The 24,569-nt window shown below is 35.4% G+C and overlaps 1 protein-coding gene across 1 annotated transcript in view; it reads left to right on the top strand.

Moving 5' to 3' along the window:
* The window catches only part of Hpse2 (heparanase 2 (inactive)), a 763,300-nt gene that overhangs the window by 402,344 nt on the left and 336,387 nt on the right, over positions 1 to 24,569 (top strand). The window lies entirely within an intron of this gene.

Genomic DNA, 24,569 nt, shown 5'->3' with positions numbered 1-24,569 from the left:
AAATTATACTATAAAGCTATGGTCATAAAATCAACCTGGTACTGGCTAAAAAACAGGCGTGAGGATCAATGGAACAGACTAGAAGAAACAGCCACAACCAAAAACACACTCAGCCACCTAATCTTTGATAAAGGGACCAATCAAACTCACTGGAAGAACGATAGCCTCTTATTTACCATTTTCAAGGACATGAACATTGTGTGTCTATTACCTTCCACAAAGGAAAAATTCATTCTTAATGTATCAACATGGATTAATGGAGTTAAATACATTTCATGAATTCCAATCACTTTCAATCATTATCCGTTTTGAAGTTTATATTACCCCATCTTTATTTGGAGTGTTTTAAAATTTCTTCCTGAGCCCTGACAGTGAAGAAGCTAAGCACTGCCATTTCTTCACAAGTACGCACCTCTGAAATAAGTGTAACATTTATTGAGTGGTTTTTGTTGTAGTTGGTGCCATTGTTTATTGGGAGCATTTTTTCTTCCTTAGTGATATGTAAAATAATAGTACATATGCAATCAGGAGCACCTTAGATTTCAACACAAAACACCTTAATACAATTAAGATTTATCTCTTGTGTGAAGCCTAGCTGAGGCATATTAGGCATGCCCTCAATCCTGTCATATCATCTGAAAAACTGTCTCTAAGTTTACTCTTAGCAATCTTACAGAAGAAATATGAGGATTCTATCATATATTTTAAAGATTTATGCTCAGTTCATGTATTAACTATTGTTTTTCTCTGATGATTTTGTTATGAATTTTTGTTTTACTTTTTTTCACAAATTAAAAAAAATAAAGATTTGTCTTGGTTACTTTTCTATTGTTGCTGAGACAAAATAACTGATACCTAAAGTTACGGAAGGAAAGGTGTATTTTGCTCATAGTTTGTCCATACTTGGTTGGCTCTGAGGCAGAGTGGCACATGGCAGAGGGCAACAGTTCATGGCTGCGGAAAACAGCTAATGCAACAAAAGCACAAGTGGAAGAGGAAAGCAGCCTCTTTCCCTCCCTTACCTTGTATGCAAACTGCCAGCCCCAAGGCAGGTATAGCACTCACAGGCATAAATCAGTCATAAACTCTAGAAGCCCACCCCATGACTGCATGATGCTTTTGGAGGACATCCAGACACAAACCATAACAAAATTTAGACTCAAAAATGGTTTATATTACTTTATTTACATTCCTCATTGGATGGATTTAATCACATGATTACAATGTAAGTGTGAAGAATGCTGGGAAATATACTCTTCTTTTAACTTTAGATAAAGGTAATGAGCACAGTAGTATTAACTCTGTGCCTCAATTTCTTATCCATGAACTGAGGATAATAACAAGACCTACTTTATAGAATTATGTTAAAGATGAAATAAAGTAGCACAATCAAAGTGTTTCACTCATTATCTATCATATTATTAGTGCTTAATAAGTATTACCTGTTAATAATGACAATATCACTATAATAGCCATATGCTAAAACAAATTTCTAATATCTTCCAAAAGTCTGAAGCATGGTTGTTCCTTAAAAGGTATTTCTTAGAATATGCTAAAATTCAAGAAACCTACAAAGCTTTGGCAGGTGTATCTGTGCTCTAAACCAGTCCTTTAATGAGGCCATCTTTTTTATTATTCACCTTGGTTTGCCAGGTCAAAGAATAAAGATAACTAAGAAGAAGCCCATGGCTGTTTTTGCTTGTTCCACAAGGAATCCAGTTCCATTTTTACTCCTTTAAGAGCCTTGTGGTGTGTTAGATGCTTGGAGAGCTGTTTGCTCCTCCACTCTTTGAGAACACTTTTAAATGTTTCCAGAAACTGCTGTTTGTTGATAAATCAGAATATCAGAAAGAAGAGTATTAGTGAAACTGTAAAAGTAAGAACAAGATTTTATCCAGTGGTGCCAGCTGTCATCTCACTTAGGAGCACACATCGTAGATTTCAGTGCTTTTCAGACATCTGCTCTCTCAGCCATATAAAACAGTTGTTCTGTCAGGAAAAGTCCTGGCAAAAGAGCTCCATTATTTCAGAAATCACATTCCCGGGCCTGGTGCCTGTATTCCTCTCCATAGTTGTGGATATGGAGAAGTCACATAATATCCCTGGAAAATTAGCTCACGATCTAGTACTTGTATACATTTTCTTACCCCATGGTTGCAATGCAAGCTTCTTTCTATGTTGCTAAATATGCAGCACTAGATCAATGTACCTGAGCACCCTATCTCTTAATCTGAAAAGAGTAGCCACTATCTAAATCCTTTCCCACGTGGATCATGACTACAACTTGTCTCTAATCATCTGGTGCAGATTCTTAGCTACCTCACCTAGACTTTTAGAATCCTCCAAGCTGATCTCATTCCTCATGACAATTATCTAAACCCTTAGCATTTCAAGATTGAACCCAGATCTTGCAGTTTATTTCAAGCTGTTTGTCAGCTTTCACTTGAACCTAGAAACCATTGTTGTCATTTGAACTCTTTACCATCTGACGATTGAAACCAGACCCCAGGCTGGTCTTCCAAGCTTTTTAATGACAAGAGATTGAACCCAGACCTCATTCCCGACATCCAGAACTTTTACCATTTGAGGACTAATTCATTCCCAAATATTGTCCAAGCTCCATTCCATTTGGGGACCAAACTTTAGGTTTTAGGACTTTTATCTAAGTTCCTTATAGTTTCTGGATTTAACCCATGCTGCTCATGTTATCAAAGCATTGTATCAATTGGAGATTGACTGCACACCACAAGGCAGACAGCCAACCTCTTTAGCAGTTAAATATTGAACCCAGACCTCACTAAGGATTGTCTTCCAATTTTTGTGCCAGCTGGATTTCTAGCCCAGTCATGGCTGCCTTCCAACCCCTTACTGATGGGGGAGAAACAGAAGTCCCCAAACCATTTTAAGTATTCTAACCCGAGGGATCAAACCTATCTGTGGTCATTATCCAGCCTCTTTACCAGCTGTGGATTGGACTCAGCTGTCAAAAACCAAGTGGAAAGATTGATTGAAAAACTATTTATCTTTTTCAGCCTCCAAATTTTGTGAATGCTGATATTGAATGGCTTTGAGGAATAATACTTCTCAAAATGTGGTTTTCCATTACCTGCATCAGAATCACCTGAAGTTGCTATTAAAAAGCAGATTTCTGGGCCTATTCCAGATCTTCTGGCTGAGAACTGTTAGGACTGTGGCCATGGAATCTGCATTTCTAGCTAGTCTCTAGTTAATTTCCATGCATACTAAAATTTGATAACCACTGCCCTTGAGCAAGTGCTCCCATATCTGTTGGAGAACAATCCCATATCTCTCAGCTGGCATCCAGCTGCTCACCAGCTGGATATGAAATACAGGTTCACCTTAATATACTCTATCAAAGCATTACTGGATTAGCTTGCATACATATAAACCAAGTTCTTCCCAATGATTATTCAGCTATGCTAGTTATAGGATGGGCTCATCTGCCTGATTCAATAAATATGTGGGGAAGTGACTAAGTTGATTTTAGTACAGCACAGCAACTCTGCAAGAAAATTTTAACTTCCCACTCAAAGAGGACCATCAATATTGTATCTTGCCTTGGGGAAAGTGCACCAGCAAGTGTGAAAGAATGTTCCTCAGGGCTATACCTTTCAACAAATACAAAGGCTGTCACAGTTTCTGTGAAGTTCCAAACTGGTTCTCCCCCAACTTCATTCCAGCAGGTAAGTTAGTCAAATTTGCATAATAGGTGAGACCCTAAACTTCTTACCCACCCTACTTCTTCTTGCTCTCTTGCTCTACTTCTTCCCCAATAAAAAATTCCTCAGACTTCAATGGAAGTCTGTCAAAGAATTTGGGCCCATGTTTCAGATCTGCCATATTTACAAACCTTATTTTGACTCATGTCTCTACCCTTGTCTCAGTGTTACATTTTAAGTTACATTTACAAATATACTATCCTATAAGGAAAGGGGGTGGGGTAGAGAATGAAAAACAAACCTTGTAGATGCTGACATCTGGAGCAGACCAAATTAAGACACATGAACTCATTACTGTAGTGATTATTTACTAAGTCTGGGAAACTTAAACTTAAATGTGGGTTGAGATTTTTTAGACACGCCTTAATATAAAAATAACTTGGGAAAAAATCTGCATGGACCATTGTGAGTCAAATTGAATTTCATGTCCACTAGTGAAAATGCATGGACTTGCTTTTGCACTGATTTTGAGGAAAAACTCATGCTCTCTGGGGCCAAAATGTAAGTAAAGGCACCTTTACTTTTGACCAATGGATGTTAAAGAATACAGTATTTTAATCATATATAATTTTCCCCATATGTAATTATATTTTTGAACCTATTCAATAAAGCAAAACTAAAATCCTCATAATGTGAGGAGTTTTGTTAATAAGGCTTATTCATGTCTACAAGAGCACTTTTCCTAAAGGATTAGATTTAGTAGATGTCAAACATGATTCTTGTAAACTTGTTGCCCTCTGGTGATGTGGTGGGCTGATATAGTCCTTAGCAGCACCAATGCCAAACAATCTTAAAGCAGCTTTTAGCTTTTAACTTTTACCACATGACAAACTATATAATTCATCTAACTTTCATGTGTTCCTTCCTTTAACTAGCATCTTTAATAACTACCATTGCTGTTCCCCTTTGTAAACAAATTTAAACTGTATTTCTCTAAGAATCTTCTTGCCCTTTTCTGTTGAAGGCTATTACAGTTTTCTTTTGCTGCATAACAAACCACTTCCAAGACATAGTGGTTTCAAATGATAATTATTTAGTTCATAGGTTGTTGATTGTGAAAGCACCAACTTTACTCCTTTTGGCTTCAATCAATCTGGTCAGTTTGACCTGGAAGCTGGTGGATCCACTTCCAATAGGTCTGACTGACATGGCTGGTAATGGTGTAAGCACAGTGCCTGCTGAGGATAAAGGAGCTTTACTTCCTCTCCACATGAATCTCTCTTCAGGCTCTGTGTCTTCATGATAGCTGAGTACTAAAAGAAAGTATTACAAATGATGAGAAGCAGAAACAGCAAAACAGCAGGTTTCTTAAGAAGCCTTAGAGACTGGCACATTGTCATTCTTGGAGCATTCCATTATTTAAGTAATCACAGAACCAAGATTCAAGGACATGCACTGTATCTTTCAATGCAAGTCTGTCAAAGAATTTGGGCCCATGTTTCAGATCTGCCCTATTTACAAACCTTATTTTGACTCATGTCTCTACCCTTGTCTCAGTGTTATATTTTAAGTTAACATTGTATACAATACAGTAACATGAATTTTTAAAATTAGAACTAGAGTTAAGTTGTTTTTGTTGTCATTGTACACCTCAGGCTCTTGAAATTTTTCTAATGTGTTCAATAAATATTTATTATACTATTATATACCTGACACTATTCTCAACACTAGGAATTCAATAGTGAACAAGATACATAAGGATTTTGCATTTTTTGGAGCATAAATTTTAGTAGAGAAATAAGTACATGAAAATAAATGAAGATAGATACTATGTACAGAATTAAACTACACTGATGTGTTAAAGCCTAAAGATAAATATTTTCTGCCACAACTAACAGATGAATTTAATTAAGAACAATTTAAATAATGAGTCTGGAAAGAGGGTGATTCTAACTTGTTAATTTAGTAGTCAGACATATCATCAAGAATCCAAGTACTTTCCATCTTTTCCTTTCAAGGTCATACAGTGGCACAGCATGGCATGCTTTCATCACCATGTCCAGTGACAAGGGAACAAAGAAAAGAGTATGTGTGTGTACATCCTTCCTTTTGAAATGAGTGGAAGACACTTTCTGAGAAGTATATTTCCCTCTTGTCTTATTGGCTAGGATCATGTCATAGAGCCAGGGCATCCTAGCAATAGTAATAAGACATAGATGACATACACCGATTAGGCTTCCACCCCTGGGGATGAAGCCTGTCTCACCAAAAGTCCCAGTGCAGAGAAGGATTAATAAAATCAATTTTGTTAGTAAAGAAGGAACAAGAACTCATCTCAACTTCAGTGACTAAACTTTAAGTTGTAGAGTTAAAGAAGGCCTGTCTGAAGTAGATTTCCTTTGAACTGAAGGCTAAACAACAAGAAGAAGCCAACCTCAGTGAAGGAAAAGCAAACACTTAAGGACCTGTACAGTTGGCATCTCACACAATTTTCTAGTCTTTCCTTAAATAATTATCCATATATCTGACTGAGTCTTTGCCTATGACATTCCCTTTGTCTACATACTGTTCTCTTCATTCATTCTTCCTAGGAATACTTACTTTTCCTTCAGGAAAGCTCAGCTCAAGAATCACTTCTTTGAAAAACCTTTGCTTCTCCCATCTCACAAACACGCAAGAACTAGATCAAACCTCTTTGGATTTATAAACTCTGAAGAGCCATAAATCTTCTGTTTGGTGTAATTATTTTTTGTATAAATGCTAGAGTAGTGTGCATTATTCCCACTATTGTGTTGGCTATAAGAACACAGATATCACATCCATTTTTTCTCTGTATTATACCTGAATGGCTAGCACAGTACCTGATGCATAGTAAGTGCTCAATAAATGTTTATTCATTGGATAAAAGGGAAGAAGAAATAGAGAGAATGTATACCCTTGAATATACAGCTTTCTAAAGAAGATAGAAAAATAAGGAAGTAGTTGGAAAGAGGCCTGCAAAGTACGCTACTAGAACTAAGCTATTAAAAGGATTTTAAGAGCAGAAACAAAAAGAACTCCCTGAAGGGTTTTCTTGAATACATAGTAGACTCATTGAGTAATTTCAACATCTAGGCAACTCACATCACTTAATTATGACCTTAGATGGCCCAAAGTAGTTTACAGAAGCAAAATAATTTTAATCTGAGCAGCAAAATGTGACTAAAACTTTCTCAGTTTATGGAATCATAACATACAGAAATTACATGGATATCTGAATCATCTGAAGATTAACTCCATCTTCAAGATAAGGGAAAAGGAACTTTCTTAACCTAGACAGCTGTCTGTGGTGGCAAGAGACAATAGCACACACAAAATCCCCTGGAACTGTGGAAAATAAAAATGAGGACAAAATGTTCTGTGTTATTTTTAATACCACTTTAATGAATTAAAACACATGCAGAAAAGTGAACACACTTGTATGACAACCACCAAGATCAGTAAATAAACCATTACTAGCACAAAAGTTCCTTCCAGAACATTCCCACTAACTAAGCATAATCTCCTGTTTGAAGGTAAGCACTGAGCTGATGTTGAAAACCGTAAATTAATCTTTCTGGTTTTGAACTTTACATAGATAAAACGGTAGAACATGTAGTGTCTTTTGTTGGGCTCCTCTCATATCATTATTTTGTGGGATTCAGGCACATAGCACTATATATCTGAAGTTCATCATCATTAATCTTATATTCTGTTATTTGAATGTATCAAGTTTGTTTATTCTATTATTGATGAACATTTGGGTTAGTGCCAGTTTTGGACTATTAAAATAGTATTTCCATAAAAGAACATCTAAAAAAGACATTTTCAGTTTTACATGAGTATGTGTTTCCATTTTTATTGGCTACATGCCTGGGAATGAAACTCTTAGGTTATAGGATGAATACAGTGGTTCCCCGTTATCTGTGGTTTCACATAACCTATGGTTGACTGCGATAAATATATGTGTGGTAGTAAATCTTCATTATCAACTTGACTGGCTTAAGACATTATTGGAAAGGTGATTGGATTGTGAGGCCACTAACCTAATAAGCCCACTGATGAAAATAAGCTGGATAGGTTAGGAGATGGGACTGAGTTGGAAGAAGTGGGTCATGGGGGTGTGACCTTGGAAACTACATCTTGTCCCTGGCTCCCTCTTCTCTAGTTCTCCCAACACTCTCTGCTTTCTACCACTCTGAGGTGAGAAGCCTTCCTGTGTCATGCCATTCTGCCATGATGTTTCTGCCTTTGGAGCTGCCATCTGTGGACCTAAACATCAGAAACCATGAGCTGAAAACAAACCTCTCTTCCTTTAAGCTGTGAGTGTTAGGTACTTCATCCTAGCAAGAGAAAACTGACCAAGATAATATGAAATGGAAGTTTCCAGAAATAAACAATGGATAACTTTTAAATTGAGCACTTTTCTGTGTATTGTGATGAAATCACTCACTGACCCACTCCATCTGGCCCTGGACAGGAGTCATTCCTTTGTCCACCATCTCTGTGCTGCACTACCATCACTTAGCAGACTTCTCAGTTATCACATTGCCTACCATGGTATTGCAGTGCTTATATTCAAGTGACCTTTATTTTATTTAATAGTGACCCCAAAGCACAAGTTTAATGATGCTGGTAATTTGTATATGCCACAGAGAAGCTATAAATGTTTCTTTCCAGTGAAAAGGTAAAGTTCTCAACTTAATAAAGAAAGAAAAAAAGCATATGCTGAAGTTGCCAAAATCTACTATAAGAATAAAACACATCATATATAGCATTTGGTACTGTTGATAATTCTGGGGGGTCTCAGAATTTGTCACCAGCAGATAAGTGAAAAATACTGTATTAGCTTTTAGATTTTGTGCCAGAGTTTTTCAGAGTAGTTATCTAATTTCATACCCACTAACTCTTTCATTTTGTCTATTTTTGCATCAACCCTTCATATTCAAGTTGTTTTTCACTGTAGCCATTCTATTAGGAACATAGTTTTTTCTTATGGCATTTCCTTCATGAAATGCCTACTCATATCTACCCATGTTCTATTGTTTGCCTTTTTCTGATTGACTAGCTGTTCTGTCCTTACATACTCTGGATTCAAGCCCTCTCATAGTCATATGTATTACAACTATCTTCACCCACTCTTTGGATTGTCTGTTCACTGGTCTAGTGTTGCCTTTTGATAAAAAGAAATTCTTAATTTCATTGTAAATCAATTCATCAATATTTTCCCTTTTGGACAGTTTTTTAGTATCTTGTTTAAGAAATTATTGCCTAACCCAGATAATTAATATGTATTCCTGTTACCTTTGAGAATCTTTATTGTTTTACATTTAAACTACAATACATGTAGAATTCACTTTTGGTATATGAGGTGGAAATGAAGGGTGGATTAAGATTACTTATATCTGCATATCCAGTTGATCAAGCATCATTTTTTGACAAGATCATTCATTTCCTGTCTGCAGCATAGTCTTCATCATGAAGAAAGTGTCCAGATACTTGTAATTTGCTGGACTATTCTGATTCATTGCCTTTTTGCCTGTTCTTATACCAATATCACATGTTCTTAGTTACTTTGATGTATAAATTTTGATATCCAGTAGAATAAATTCTTGAACTTTGTTTCTCTTCTTGATAATTGTCTTGGCAACTCTTGGCTCTTCATATTAACATATAAATATTAGCATTAGCTACTAATTTCTACATTAATAAGCTGCTTATGATTTGATTTGGCATAAATTCAATGTATTAATCCCTTGGGGAGAATCTATTCTGAATTTTACAGCTCATGAATTAATTTCCCCATTCATTTATTTATCAGCAATATTCTTTTTTATAGCAATAATTTTCAACAATACTTCATAGTACTTTTGGTATGTGTCATATATGTTTAAACTTATTCAAAGATATTTCATATGCATTGTGTGGTTGGAACTTCTTGAGTTTTCATAATTTCATTTATAATTGTTTGTCAATGGAATACAGAAATACAACTGACTTTTAAGTATATACCAAGCAACACTCCTTGATGCACTTATTCTAAAGGTTTATCTCCAGCTGGCTGTAATAAGACATGCTTATAATGCCTGCTTTGGGGGAGGCTGAGGCAGAAGGATTGATAGTTCAAGCCCAGCCTAGGCAACTAGTTGATTTAATAAGACTTGTCTCTAATTTAAAATAAAAAGGGCTGAGGATATATAACTCAGTGTGAAGGCCCTGGGTCCAGTCCTCAATTTCACTCCCAAAAATTATCTTCAGAGTTTTTGAGTTTTTTAACTGTAAATAACAATGTCATCTATGAATAATAGCATTTTTATTATTCTCTTTCCATTTCATTCAACCTTTAGTTTTAATTCTTAGCTTATTACCTTCAGTACAATGTTGAAAGAAAAGTGGTGCCTAGAAGCAATTTCATTTTATTACCAATTTCTGGAAGAAATCTTCCACCTTTTTTTAATGATAAGTGTGAGGTAGGTACTTATTTGCTGCAGATATTTAGAGATGCTCTATCATATTGAGGCTATTTCCTAATCTGAGTTTGTTCAGAATTTTTCTTTTAAATGAGTATTGAATTTTACCTAATGCCCTCACTGTATTCTTTAAGCTGATCATATAATTTTTTCTATATAGTGAATTACAGTAATTTCTGAAAGTTAAAAAAAATGAATAAATTCTTTTTAGTTTTGATACATTATTGCTTTTAAATTTTGCTAGTTTTTGTTTACTAAAATTATATTTAGGGTTTTTACATCTATTTTCATGAGAATGCATAATCTGTGTTTTTTATTTATACTAATGCTTTTATTTAAGATTTTAGTAGCAAAGTTATTTTGGTCTAATAAAATGTATTAGGAATAGTTCCTTTCTGATTTGAATTTTCTGAAAGAGTTTGTGTAAAATTGGTATCATCTCCTCCTTAAATTAATGGAAAAATTTACTAGTGAAGCCATTTACAAAGATTCTTTATGAGAATGTTTTAAATCAGAGATTAAACATATAAATGTATTTTTTATGAACAAATAAATTAGAAAATGATCCTTTTTACTATGTAATTATGGCACACATTCAGTTTCTCAATATAAATTTATGGATTAATAAAGCAAATTCAAAAATTTAGTAGATAGTAGAGTACACATTTCTATTTCTTTTGTGTCAGTTTTGATAAATCAATTTTATAGAAATTTATCCATTTCCTCCATAGTTCCAAATCCACTGAGGTTATCTTAATTTTATCCTCATTATATTACTGAGGTATACAAGATCCATAGCGATGTGCCCATTTTTTATTCTTGGTACAGCTGTGTTTTCTCTTTTGTTGTTTTGTCAGAATTCATCAATGTTGTTAATCTCCTCAAAGAACCCTTTTGGCCTTGCTACCACTTTCTGTTTTATATCTATATTCTGTTCATTGATTTCTGCTTTTACACTTATTATTTTCTTCACTATCTTTCCTTGGTTGAGGTCTCCCCCCCACATTTCTTTTTAACCAGTCCTAGTGGTAGAACTGCGGACCTCAAACATTCCAAGTAGGTATAGCTACCTGCCATCCAGCCCAACTTTCTCATTTTTTATAATCTGTATTTAAGCCTAGAAATTTTTCTCTCCAAACTGGTTAACTGAATCTTTTGAGTTTATATATATTAGTATATTTGCAGTATACAATGATTACATTAATTTTGAGGAGTTAGTGCATATACATAGTACTCAATTTTTTTAATCATTCAATTTATTTTATAGTTTACATTTTGAAGTGTTCATTCACCTATGAATTATTAAAAATAATATTGCTTAATTTCTAATAATCTTTTAAAACCTTTTCCATTTAACTGCATAGTAGAGAATATATTCATCAATCCTTCACATTTGTTAAGACTTGCCTTGTAATCTAGCATATGCACTGTTTTAGTAAATGTTGGTTTAAAAAAGCACATATTTTTCTGTTTGAAGTTCTCCAAATATTGAATAGGTGAGTTTTATTGGTTATGTCCTTTAAATCTTATATATTCTTGTTGGTAGTTTTTAATCTCTTCTGAAGGTTGCTGCTAGAGGTACTTAAAATATCCCACTGTGATTGTGGATTTTATTATATGTACTATCAGTATGTTAATTTTTGCTTTATATTTTAAGGCAAAATTATAATTATTATATATCTTGTTGGTAGAATTACACTTAGTCATTATTTCTCTTCATAATAATCCATCTGTTTTAATTTCTATTGCTACTGTAACAAATCACCACAAATTTAGTGGCTTTAAGCAGCATTAACTCAACATTCTGGAGATCAAAAGTCTAAAATTAGTCCCCTAGAGTTCCTTCTAGAGGCTACTGGAGAGAGTCTGCTTCCTTGAACTTTTTAGGTTCCGGGGCTGCTTGTGTCTTTGGGCTTGTGGCTCTCTCCCTCCATTTCAAAAGCCTGCGGCATAACATACTGTCTTTGTCTCTCTGCTGCTTTTGTCACCCAGCTTCTTATCTAACACTGATTCCTCTTTCATTCTTCTCTTTTTAGTGGTTATTAGCTCTATAGAATTATAGGTTTCATTTTGGTGTATCTGTATGCAAAAATGCCATACTTTGGTTATTTTCACATCCCCCTACCTCCTTTCCTTTCTGTCTACATTCCTCTGATCGGCTTTCTCTTCTCTAGCAGCTATGCATCCCTTTTATAGGCAACCTTGTAATTACATCAGTTCCACCTGGGTACTCTAGGATGTTCTCCCCACCTCTAGATTCTCAGCCTGCTCACATCTTCAATAATGTCTTTTGCATGTTGTGTACATGAAACATTCCAGGAACTGGGAGGTGGACCTTTTGGTGGGGAAAGGGCTGCCATTGTTCAGTCTGCCACATTGTCTTTGTTTTCATTGTCTGATAGAGACAAAAACAACTTCCTTTTGCTTAGTTTTTACCTAGCATTGTTTTTCTCCATCCTGTTAAATTTTATCCTTTCCCTGTCTGCATATTTAAAGTCTATCCTTCTTTGGTAGTCCATAATGAATTTTGGTTTTATTCAACTGATAGTCTTGGTCTTTTAATTGAAATTCTAAATCTACTTCCAAAATTGTTACTGATCAATTTGCATTTACACATACATCTTACTATTTGTTTTCTAACCATCCTACCTCTTTTATGTTCCTTTTCTCTCCTTGCTTGAGTTTTAAAATTAACAATTTTTATTATTTCCTTTTACCTCTATTAGCTCTTTGTAAGCATTATTTAAAATTTTTTAGTGATTATCTCTGAAATTGTGGCATATATTCTTGACTTTATATTAGAGTATTATAAACTAGTAATATGTAATTTATAATTTATTGGACAGTGCAAGGACCACAAAACACTTAAGTCCATTGATCTACTTCTACTTGTGTACTACTGCTGTCATTTGCTTTGCTGGATTCCAGCAGATGTGGAACAGCAAAAGTGAGTCACAGCTAAGGCCTTTTGGGTTCCCACACTGCCTTTTTCCAGTATGAATTCTGTGTCCTGCCCTGCACTTCCTGATGGGTATGACTGCAATCATGTGTTATCTGCCTCAAGGTTTTTAGTGTTTGTGCCCTTCCTTGAACTTTGCCTGCTTTTCAGCATATGGGTGCATGAGGTATCCTACTTGCTCCCAAGGCCTCTCTGGCCATGTACTGCGGAATATGGCAAACATCCAAGCCAAGGTTATCCTTGATCACATTGCCAGATGGGAAAAACAGACCACCAGGTTCTGATCTAGAGGCCAGCAAGGGGAGGAGAGACCAGTCCACTGTATTTAATCTCAGCACTTTCAGACCCAGCTTTCTCAGAAAACTGCATTCCACCAGCCTAGCTTCTTACCACAGAGCATGCGACCATCATTTCATCTGTAGCCTGAGTTCACCACTGCTTAAACTTCTCAGAGGGCCTGTGATTAGCCCTCCTCATCCGTGTGACTGTCTCTTGTGGCTATCTCCCATCCAATCATTGCAGTAGGATAGCCCCAGAAACTCTGAAAGGCAGTTGTTCTGTGGCTTCTATATCTATATCTTGGAGTAGCTCCATCTTAAACAATAAATCCCTTCTCAAAAAGCCTCCCAATTATATCACTTTCAAATATAGCAATCACAGCAGTAGATTTCTCCTCCATCTCTAGCCTTCTATGTGGAAGGATTCACTTTCAGAGTAAAACCTCACACTGTATTTACAGCTTACCATAACCAGGGGGACGGTTCTTGGGGCCAGTGCCACTCTGTCCACTCGTTATTACTGGCACTGCCAACCTTCTCTGGGCTTCCCTTGTTTGTGGAAACAGATGCCCTTCTCTAGAGTCTGAGGTTATACTCCAGGCCGCTGTGTTCTTTCCTCTGTGTTGTCTTCAGCTTCTCTGTAATTTCTGGCTTTCCTGTCAGCTCCTTCTTGAATCCCAGACCTCTTCTCTTTCTCTTAAGTTGTTGTTTTCCAGATGTCTTAACTCTAGGTCCTGGAGAAGCTGTGTTTTGCTGCTGCTTTTTACTCCATCATTACAGATTGATTCATTCATTTGCTTTGAATCACATAAAGGACTCTGGATTTATAACGTTTTTCTTCCCAGGGTTTCCAGCGTTCTCCCTGTAGGTCTCCCACCCTGCAGATCATATGGTGACAGAGGCTGTGGCCTTGTTACATATCTTAAAAATCAATATTCTTTAAACTAAAGAAGTAAAACCATATGATTATCTCAGTACATGCAGAAACTATTGACAAAATTCAACTTCTATTAATGATGAAAACTCATCAAACTAGGAGTATAATGAATTTTCTTCAGCTTGATAGAGCGACTGCCAAAATCACTATCCTGCTTACATCTGAAAGGTTGAAGGCTTTTCTCTATGATGGAGAATAAAACAAGGAGTCTACATTTACTACATTTTTTTTGAGACAGACTCTTGCTATGTAGTTCAAGCTGGCCTAGAATCACTATTATATCCCAGGCTGACCCTAAACTGGCAGCAGTCCTTCTGCGTCAGCCTCCTGAGCGCTAGGGTTACAGGTGTGCCCCACCATGCTGGACACTACTTCTGTTCAGTAAAATATTAGGCAAGAAAACAATTACAAAGACATCTAGATCGAAACAGTAAAACTGTCTGCAGTCACAGCCTGTTGTCTAGGAATTATCAAATAACTTACAAACATACCACTGTAACTGATAACATGCTTTTAAAATACCAGAGCAATATAAAAATTGTATTTCTAAATCCTAATAATAAATAATTAAAAACTGAAATTTTTATAAGTAGATTTACAGTTTCATCCAAAACCACAAAATGATTAGGTATAACTCTAATAAAATATGTGTAAAATCTGTGTGCTGAAAACTACAAAACAGTGATACAATTAGTCAAAGAATAACTGAGTAAATGGAGGTATTTACTGTGTTTGTGGTTTGTATTATTAAAATGCCAGTCTCATTTTTTTGTTTTGTTTTGTTTTTTTTCCTCGGGTACCGGGAACCGAACTCACGACCTTGCGCTTGCCAGGCAGGCGCTTTGCCGCTGAGCTAAATCACCAGCCCTGCCAGTATCATTTTTACAATGGTCTACACAGTGAATGAAATTGTAATCAAAATCCAGTAGGAATTTTTTCCAGAAATAAAGTTAATCTAAGATCTATTTGCTTAATAGAATTGTTCTGAGGATCAAATGAGATAACTGCATAGAAAGAATTTGCTACGAAGCTTATCATTCAGTAAATAATAAATATTATCTATTATTATGAAATCATTACCATTCCCTTTGGGCAGTGGATATGCTTCTGCCTAACACTACATTTCCTGTAGTACATATTGGAATGTATCCTGTAGGGTATTAGTCTTCATTATCACCTGCTCTCTACATAGCACTGAGGTAAATGGGAAAACAGTGAGTAAACAAACACAGTGAGACCCCTACCTTCACTGACTTTCCATTCCAGTAGCAAAATAGGTATTAAACTACTTTTATAGAACTCTGTACTTACAATTGTGAAAAATATTCTGAAGAATTAGGGAATTCCATGAATGAGATTACTTGGAAGTTTAATCTAGTCTGGATATATTCCTGGACAATTATAATTTGAACTGAGCTGTAAAGGGCGGAACTGGAATGCAAAGAAAGGTCTTGACAGAGGCAGCCATCTATGGAAAGGCCCTGAAGTGGTGAGAGAAGGTCAATATAATTGGAATACAGAACAGAGATCAAGAGGAAAGTAAAACCTGGGTTATACAGTAGTTGTTTATTTTAAAAGGATAAAAAATTATCAAGATCTTATATATATATTGTATATATATACATTCCCCAAAATAAATGTAAAAATAAAAATGGAATGAAAGCTACAGAAAGGATTTTAGCAGAGATTTGGTAAAAGGAGGATGTCAGGGTTTGGGTTTTTTTTTTGCAAGGAGCACAATATAATACAGGACAGAGTTTATAAGATTATTTATAATAGTCTTGTATAGAATGATATACAAGAGAATGCAGGAAATCTGTCTACCCACTAAAGACCAAAGAATCAAGCTGAGGGCCTGGATCCTATGGAAATGCCTTGCATGAGTCCAGTTGAAGACCTAGAGCCCATAACAATGCCTCCCACAAGTCCAACTGGAGGCCTAGAGCCCATGACAATGTCTTATGCAGGCCTGTTTCACGGATCTGCACTGGGAAGGTCCCAAAGGTCAGTGGTAGAGTCAAGAAAGTCTGTGCCAGCGGGATGAAGGATCTGTGCTAGCAGGCTGAGGAATGCAGTGGAGCCAGGAAGCGATATGCAAAGTAAGAATCAGAGCTCCCCTGAAAAGTACCACACCCATCCTCAGCAACAGTGAGGTCCCAAGCTCCTCCCATGATCAGGACAGCTGAATTCCCATCAGGAAAGACACACAACAACCTTCTCCAGGAGACTGCGTGATGCACCATCTTCCTCTCTGGAGCCAGGAAGCAATGCTCAGAGTGCGGACCAGAGCTTCCCCAAAGTGAACCTAAACTATTCTCAGGGACAACAAGGTCCAGAGCTCCTTGGAGGATGAAAACAGCCAAGTTCATCAGGAAAGCCAGTATGACAAGCTCCTCCAAGAGAACCAACAGCTTCTTACAGCTTCTCAACAGCTTTCATCAGGCTCCCAACAGCTTCTATCAGCTCCCAACAGCCTTTTCTTTTTCAGTTCTGCCTTTATGCTGCTGGCAACAATCCTCAAGTGGGCCTCCCACACCCAGCACCACACTGATTCAGTTCAGCTGGGGGTTATAAGTTGCCCACCAGTTGTCAATCCACCACAAAGGGTTAACTATCAATCCTGGTATTTCTACATCACAGCTATATTTTGAAGACCTACTATGTTTAAGGCACTATACTGAATGTTGGAAATATAGCACCAAAAATTCATAGATTTATGATACAGCTAATGAAGCATATGTTAAGAGCCATAATTGCACAGGTCCTTGTGAATACTAGTAATAATAGAAAGGAAAGACAGGTTGCAATCAGAATACATTTCTAAGTAAAGCTTCTGATGAATTGCCTAAAGAAGTCTCAAAAGACATGGATCTTAATCTCCAAGTCTTCAAAAATGTTATTTCTTTTTACATTCTAAATAACTATACATATTTGTATGTAATTTTGGAATTTGCAGTTCTATATTCTTTTAATGAAGGCTTTCTAGATTATATTAGTCTCATGACTCAAAAAACCCAGATCTACCCTGTTTGCATCCCTTTCAGAGTCTTACAGGGGAAGCAAATGAGTAAATGACTTCAGTACAGTATGACAAATATTGTGATATAGGAAGGTACCTGATCCAGATATGGGTGAGAAGATGGTAAAAGGCAGGGAAACTTGAACTTGAAAAACTATAATAATTAGCTGCACAAAAGTAAGGAGGGTTGCAGATTCTATATAGGGTAGTTGTAGGTAGTTGGGCCAAACAGAAAATTAATAGCTGCTTAGTTACCATAGAGACACCAACCAATTTCTATCATGATTTTACAGAAAATTATGAATTTGGTCTAAAGGGCAAGAAAATCTTTTATGGTTTTCCTCCATCTGTTCTGCCTATTATAGGAAAGATCAAAGAATTAAATAAAGCCTTGCCAGGAAGTAGCAGAAGGCAATCCCAGATAAGGTTAGTATGTATGAAAAGCACTTAATTAAAGACCATGCTTTGAGAAAACAAGTCAGATAAATGGATTTTGCCTTTAGTATGTACCATGCTTTGCAATATAGATATATATCTTTAGTATTCTTTAGCATTTGATGCTCCTAATAAAACAATTCTCTGGGTCAATCTAGTTCTAAATATTTTAGTTTTTAATATTGTTTATTGTAAAGTTAAGATGTTTTAGTATGTAGAGTAACATGATCATCCATGCTTATCCCTCCTAATTGCCAGGGTTAGATGTTTCTTCTCTGTACCAGCTTTTGTCTGTGATACAAACACAGAGTACAAAGTTCCAAAACCACAAAATGGAACTATCACTTTGCTTTCTTACCTAATCTATCATAGCTCTATTTCTGTGAATATAGGTTAAGCAATCTTAATTGTCTCTAATTGTTGCATTATATCAGTATTACCTTAATTTATAAATATCACTGTGAAAAACATCTTACACATTTGCAGAAAAGCAGAAACAATTTGTATGATGAACCTATCACTCAAGTTAAGTAATTATTAATGTATGTCAATTTTATTTCATACATACTCTCACCCAATCTTCTGTCCACTTATAAATAGACATTAAGATTATGCCCAAGATTATTTTCTAAACCAATGAAGCAGTAATTATTATATTTGTTGATGCTCATATGCATTTTCAGAAAATCTTGAGCCCTACGTCACTAGAGTGAGTTGATATCAATGGAGTATTCTCTGAAAATTCACCTGGGAAAGTAGATATCTGGCCTATACTAGATTACAAGAGAAAAACTAAGCAAAAAACTAAAATTTGGAAGTTAGTTGTTTTGTATAGCTAGGGGCTTAGTTTTAATGAAAACCATTCATTAAAAATACACATTCTCAGTTAACATAAGCCCTAGCTTGCATGTTAAGCTAGTAAAATGAAACTTCAGAGGTATGTAGCTAGGACACTAATTGGAGACTATCAAGACTGGAACTTTATAGCACCTTTGAAGGACGCTCTAAATGTAATTGTTGGAATGTAAGTTTTTATATAGAGCCTATAAAAATTAGGGAAATGTGAGCTGTATTTGAGAGGTCCAGATTGTATTCACATTTTGTTGGTGTGAATTCTCTGAGGATTATCAGATGTTTGCATTATTCAAACCTAGTTATAAAATAACATGCTTTATCAATAAAGAAACTTTGGGGTTTTTTTCTGGTTCAGAAAAAGAATTTATGTCTTTAAACCATCTGAAGTGTTAGCTGAAGGCTTCTGAATTATGGGTCTCACTTCATTCCTTAAAAAGTTTAGAATTTTAATTCCTTGATTAAACATTATATGATACAAGATATATTTTATTGACTACTGGAGCTATTACATTAATTAGGTTGTGAGGTTGTAATGCCCCAGTTAGTGAAGTTAGGGGAAAAAAGAACAAGTGAAAAAAGATACTACTAAAGAAGAATCCCGTATCTTGGAACTGAATTGGATGGAGGAGACAGGGGATTTAAAAATATAGAAGCCTGAGGTTTTTGTTTAAAATGAATGACAAAGAAAGTAGTGGTATAGTTAGCAGAAAAGAGGATTTCTGAAATGGAAAATGAATTTGGAGGGATGATAGACTCAGTTTTGATTTTTCTCCCTTTGATGTTCAGAAGATTCTTGGAGTCAGAGAACCGTTGGCTAAATGTATTGATTTTTTTCTAGTAGTAGAGATTGAACTCAGAGCCTTCACACTGAGCTCCTCAGACACTCCACCTTGTTTTGAGACAAGGTCTTGATAAGTTGACCAGGCTGAGCTTGGACTTTCAAACTTCCTGCCACTGGCTTCCAGAGGTGATTAGAGCACCTCACAGAGAGTTGTAGGCTAAAGTCACTTACACAAGTGACAAACTCCAACAAAGGAGTTGAAAGAACTTTCAAAAGAGTTGAAAGAACTCAAACAAAGGAGTTGATCTGAGAATATATCCCTGCTTAACATGCAGAAAGGTGACATGGGGCTGAAGAGAACTTGTCATAGATGAGAGAGGCTAAAGCAGAGGTCCAAAGTCAGCGTTTTCTCATGTTGTTCATAGAGAACAACAATTCCCAATATTAAAGGGAAGTCAAATGACTTTTTGATTTTTGTACTTGAATAAGTGCCTGCAATCATTTGAGAAACTACTGATTTAGAATGCTTTGGTTTTATAATTAAATACTGTAACCAAGACATAAGGAACTTATTACTTTGCTATAAAGATATTTATCTTATTGAAAAATTAATTAAGTTCATGTGCCTCATCTAGATAAGGTAGAAGTGAACAGTGAAGAAATGGCAAAAAAATACTTAAGAAATCTGAGAACCATCACACTAGTAAGCACAACTTCTTGGAATATAAATGACCGATGCAAGTGAACTAACATATATCAAGTACTTGCTGCGTTATATTATGAAACACCCCTTAAATTTCACAACAGAAACATACTCATCTTTTCTAAATAAGAAACTGAGGCTGAGTGCAAAAAGTTGCATAGCAATTTGGAGGAGAATTGCGGTGTTAGATGTCTAATTTAAAAATAAGATTTTCATAATCAAGGGAATGGGTGGGAATTGGGTGGGAGTTTAGAAGACATAAGAACAACAGACACACAGTGTGAAATGTAGTAAATCCCTCTGCACTTTGCAGCTAAAATGATTAAAATGGTAAATTTTGCATTATTTATATTTTACCACAACAAAAAAAGAATGGCAAAATTTTAAAAATGGGTATTGTGTATTTAGAGATTCATTATATTCTATTTACTATGTTATGCTCAAATTTTCCTATAAATTTTAAAAAGTAATAATCTTTAGAAGCCAATTTAAATTTATGCAAATCTATTCTGAAGCATGAGATTTAGGGCCATAAAATAACTGTTGTATAACATCTGTAAAACAGTTTAGTTGCTTGAGAAATATTACATCCATTCAACCAAGTAGTGAATATGAGATTATCATCATAATACAAAGTTTTAATATTTAATGTTTTTATTAAGCACTTTTAGATTAAGTGCTGTTTATATATATATTTTGAAGTAAGTCCTATCATTTCCCCTTGTTCTCGCTTTTCAGAGAGCTGCTATGACTTGCATATAGTCTCATAGGAGGTAAAAGACAAAGGTCTAAATACAAGATTTTGGACTCCAAGTGCAGGTCTGACACCTGAATTCCTTAAGTAGTGACATTATTTTGGTAGTGACATCTCCATATATCTCCACCAGTGTTCTGGGGCTCTAAACCTAAACCATATTTTCAATACAGACTTGGGACTTTCTGGTCTTTTCCTTCTCCATTATTCTGAGGGACAATATTTCCAACCATCATTTTTTTATTATTTTCAACTTATATTTATGATAAAATACTACTACTGAAAGCAAGTAATTTTGGGGAGACCCTTGTGATTGCTGCTGGATATCTGAATTTCAGTTTTATAAATCTCAGTAATTCTTTTTCATATTGCCTAGGAAAATCAACTTATTTGCTTAACTATGTACTATTTTTACTTCACTATATAGAGTTATAATTAAAAGCAGTTATTTTGTTTAAAAGTTTTTGAATGTAACTCTTCCTTTATCATTCAAAACTCATCTACTTTCCATCTCTTTTTGTGCTTATCTTTTAGTGACTTGAGGTATTTTTTTTCCAGGGCTACATTCAAAGTATTGGACAAATAAGGAACACTTTCCCATATTTTGTATTTAATTCATAGAAATTACTCTATAGTATATGCCTATTTTTAAAGTTAACAAATTTTTGCTATGTCCTAAAATACACTGTATATATTGATCTCTTTCTGGCAAAATGTGCCTTTTAAAACTTCCATCCTACATAGCATATTAGTAATGGAACAAACTGACACTGTGTACCTCCTGCTATACTATATTGAGAAAGAGAATGTAACCTCAAGGACAAACTGAAGGACATACTAAAAACAAATGGTTTAAATAAGCTTTTAAAAACATCAATATCATAAAAAACAAAGAAAAGATGAAGAGATGCCAGGTTAAAGAGACTAAGGAGTCATGAAAATTAAATATGATGTTTGATCTCGAGTTTTATCAATAAAAAATCTCTATGAAGGACTTTCATTGGCATCATTAGCAAAATTTAAGAGCATTATATAAATTAGATATTACTGTATTAATGTTATTTTTTTATTTTGATCATTTTTTCATAATTATATTTGATCTTATGAAGGAAATATTAAAATATTTAGGAATTAAGAAAAGAAGCCCTCAAAAATATTACAGTTCTTGAAATGCCCCATGAGGAACTTCATGCTCTAGTAGCTTCAGCCTGCCTCTGGGGTTTCTCAGAACTCATGTCCTACTTCCCACTTCCTGTCATTAGGATTCAACAACCTTGGCTTTCTTTTTGTTTCTCAAGCATTCCAGGCTTGTTCTATCTCAAAGCCTTTGTACTTGGTATTTCTCTGCCTACAACATTCTTCTCCCAGATCTGCACTTGGCTAGTTTTTTGCCGTTATTGGGCCCTGGCTCAAATGTGACACTTCAACACCTCACCTCAGGGCAGCATTCTAGGACTTTTCAAACAATAGCAATTCTCAATTACATTAACCTATTTTCCTGTCTTCATGGGATTTATCATCATCTGAATTTATCTTTTTTATTTATTGCCTGTCACCTCCTTCATATCCAACTCTTTCAACATGTTTAGAATATAGTTCAATTGAAAGCAGTACCTTGCTTGTCTTGATTATACTGCTATGAATTTATTGCCTAGAGCAATACCTGCTATATAGCAGGTGCTTGGTAGTATTTGCTGAATGAATGACTACATTTACATATGTAGATGAATAGCAGAAGTATAAATCAGTTAGAAGAAATGAAATTATGGATACCTAAAAAGTTATTTAGCTCTATTATTCAGTTGATTTTACAATAGAAAGTACCCATGATCCCAGAAGAATTAATACCTAAAATGCTATCTTCTGTAATGGTAGTGATGATGTTATTTCCTACCTAGAGCAAGGGTCTGAATTAATAAGACATAAAAGGATTTGGAAGAATAGAAATTCCAAATTTAACTGGTATGACAATTAAAGGGAACATATGAAATCCAAAGGATTCTGGGCTACTAATGGAGCAGTAGATATGTCCCTAAGAGAGACAGGATCTGTCTCCAGGCTGAAGGAAATAGGGCATTCACATACTTTGGGAACAACCCATTGGCCTAGGGGCTCATCCTAATGAAAGATTTTACATTCCAACTTATTTGTGTCTGTGAAGGAGGCATGTCATTATTACTTTGCCACATTTTGAGACGTGCTGGAGAAGAGCTAAGGCAAGCATTTATTTAATAAAGGCACTAAGTAACAACATTCCTCATTTCATCTTCTTCCGACCTTTTCAAAGCCTTCCTTCAAAGCTGCTCTCTTTGAGGCTCTATTTACTTCATATTAAATGTCTCTCTGAGTAAATTCTTTGGGTAAGGGCCAGTCTTCATGGTGTTCTTGCTAATGCAAGACTTTGGAACTATCCATAAATGACAGGTCTCCTTTTTGCAATTGGTTGGAGCAATAACCACCACTCTGACCCCTGGGTAGCAGGAACCAGTTCCCATTCTTCATTTTTTTGTAGGAATTTGTATGGAGCTGGGCTTCATTAGACTCTTTTAAATGCATAAAAATGCCAACCACACTTCGTAGACATGATGTTTTCAGGCAGTTCTAAGTTCAAAAATACTCTTTATTCTTTCCAACTCCATAAGAAGTCTGTTTCCCCATGGAGACCTAGCCACAAAGCAAGTTTGAAGTGTTTTTTTTTTGTTGTTGTTTGGTTTATGGGAAATCATTGGTGACTTGCGGATGGGGGAGTGGAGAGAAACAAAGCTAACATTGTCCCATTTAATTCTTCTGTATGTTGAAAGGGATCACATAGATTTTGCCTAGATTTACACAAGTACAGGCACTGATACTATTTTCACCTTGATGGCTAAAAAAGGAAAGAAAAAGAAGATAGCTAAGGAGTAGACTATTGGCTGAGAATAAACTGTTTTGGATTGGATGATGAAATTATATTCTAGCAGACATACACATATACCTGAAATAACAGGCATAGAATTTGACCTGTTTCAACATTTAGTTGCACATATCTGTGATAGCATGAAAAATACATAAAATAGGGCATTTTCAAAGGAGGTATTGTCATTCTGTACATGAAAGAAAATAAGCAAAAGACTTGAACTAGAAATTAAGTAGCAGAATAATTCAGTAGGAGAAATATGGAATTAGATATCAGAAAACTCTATTCCTGTCTATTCATTCAATGTTAGGTAAATCTTGCAATTTCTTTAGACCTAGATTCAAACATTTGCTCCTTGGGCAATACAATGGGAAAGATGAAATTATTTTGGAAAGAATTGCTATAATACTAAGTAAAGGGTTCTTTAGCTGGGTAGAAGTATCTCTGCGACACAATTCCATTCTTTTATAGAGGTAATTTTTCTAAGAGGCAATTGCCATTTAATAGGTATTTTAGTCAAATATTTGAAACTTATACATAAGGTAAATGAACACTTTTTTGGAAAATTATTCCTTATAAGAACAAGGGCTGCCCATTTTTTTCTCTTATCAGAGCATATACTCTAAAGATATAGTCTATATTCACTGTTCCAACTCTTAGCACATTCTTAGTCTTCAACACCAGGCCGTCTGACTTCCAGTTCCATCTTTCTTTCTTTCTTCCTTTCTTCCTTTTTTCCTTCCTTCCTTCCTTCCTTCCTTCCTTCCTTCCTTCCTTCCTTCCT

This window comes from Chinchilla lanigera, unplaced genomic scaffold (assembly GCF_000276665.1).
Source record: "Chinchilla lanigera isolate Chin_1 unplaced genomic scaffold, ChiLan1.0 scaffold00106, whole genome shotgun sequence".
In the NCBI taxonomy this organism is placed as follows: Eukaryota; Metazoa; Chordata; class Mammalia; order Rodentia; family Chinchillidae; genus Chinchilla; species Chinchilla lanigera.
The sequence above is the reverse complement of the archived record's forward strand: the minus strand, read 5'-3'. Positions and strand labels throughout refer to the sequence as shown.